Here is a 1,893-nt window from a genome sequence, read left to right on the forward strand (position 1 = left end):
GTTTAACCAAAATCAGCTGAAATATATTTGTAGCTATCTCCTATTGTATGTTTTTCCTCAATGATTATAGTAAGGCTCTTTGCCAACACATCTTGATAGGCAGACATAGAATAGAATAAATTCATGGTCTATTAAGGCTCTATTTTCTACTTTGCTTCTTGGTTGAGTAAAACCGTCACGACGTCCATAATACCCAGTCTCTCAAATCAACACTCAAATAAATAAATAGATAAATAAAACGAAATTCCAAAAATAATATCCCTTCAAAATTCCTGTCCTTACACTTAGAGTGAGCTCTTTAAATGAAAAGGAAAAGGAGAAGGAGTACAAGAAGAAGCTGAAGGAGGAGTGTGAGGGAGTGAAGGATGGAGTAGAGCTAGATGTGGAGGAGGAATGGGGATGGTTCAATGAGGGAGTCAAAAAGTGTGCAAGGATGGTGTGTGGAACAAGAAGGACAGGAAGAAATAGAAGGAAAGGCAGTGAATGGTGGGATGAGGAAACAAAGAAGGTTGTAGAAGAGAAGAAGCGAGCTTTCACAGATTGGTTACAAAATAGGACGAGGGAGTCATATGAGAGGTACAAAGAAAAGAAAAGAGAAGTAAAGGAAAAGGTAAAGGAGGCAAAGAGGAGAGCAGATGTGAAGTGGGGTAAGAGCATGACAGAAAATTTTGAAAGTAATAAAAAGATGTTCTGGAAAGAAATTTAGAGAGGAAGAGGAGGCGAATCAAGTAGAGAAGAAAAGGTAAAAGGTGCAGATGGAGAGATGATAATGGAAGAGAAGGCAGTAAGGGGAAAATGGGCAGAATATTTTAGGGAGTTGCTAAATGTGAAGGAGGATAGGGAGGGAAAGGTAGTTGCAGTGGGAAATGATAAGAAAATGACCGTAATGAGTGAGGAAAATGGAGGAGAAATAAGAGGAAGGATGAAGTGAAGGCAGTTGTTAAGATGATGAAAGCAGGTAAGGCACCTGGTCTGGATGGATGCCATGCAGAATGTCTACAAAAAAGGAGATACAATGATGATGGACTGGCTGGTGAGGTTATTTAATGTTTGCTGGAGAGAGGGTAGAGTGCCGGAGGACTGGAGAAGTGCTTGTATAGTTCCACTTTACAAGGGAAAAGGGGACAAGTGTGAATGTAGTAGTTTCAGAGGGATTAGCTTGTTAAATGTAGTTGGGAAGGCTTATGGGAGGATCTTGATTGAGAGGATTAGGAGAGGAACAGAAGGAGTAATTGGTGAGGAACAGTGTGCATTTAGGACGGGTAGAGGTTGTGTAGATCAGATCTTTGTGGTAAGACAGATATGTGAGAAAGCTATAGGAAAGGGGAAGGATGTTTTTTGGGCTTTTATGGATCTGGAAAAGGTTTACGATAGGGTAGACAGAAAGGCACTGTGGGAGGTTATGCAGATATATGGGATAGGAGGAAAGCTTCTAGGAGCTGTCAAGAGTTTTTATGAGAGTAGTAGAGCTTGTGTCAGGATTAGAAATGGAGAGAGTGAGTGGTTCGAGGTAAAGGTGGGACTTCGTCAGGGATGCGTTATGTTACCCTGGCTGTTCAACTTATACATGGATGGGGTAGTGCGAGAGGTAAATGCAAGGGTAGTGCGTCAGGGATTGGAGATGGTTAAAGAAAATGGAGAAAAGTGGGAGGTAAGCCAGCTGTTGCTTCTTGACGAAACTGCGCTTGTGGCAGGATCGGAGGAGGGACTGAGGAAGTTGGTGACAGAGTTTGGGAGAGTATGTGATAGAAGAAAGCTAAAGATAAATGTGTGTAAAAGTAAGGTGATGATATGTACAAGGGGTGAAAGTGGCAGTAGACTGGAAGTGAACATTAAGGGAGAGCGACTGGAGGAAGTGGATAGTTTTAGATACTTGGGTGCGAATGTGGCAGG

Source organism: Oratosquilla oratoria, chromosome 31 (genome assembly GCF_046742065.1).
Source record: "Oratosquilla oratoria isolate Oo_2021 chromosome 31, ASM4674206v1, whole genome shotgun sequence".
Taxonomy (NCBI): Eukaryota; Metazoa; Arthropoda; class Malacostraca; order Stomatopoda; family Squillidae; genus Oratosquilla; species Oratosquilla oratoria.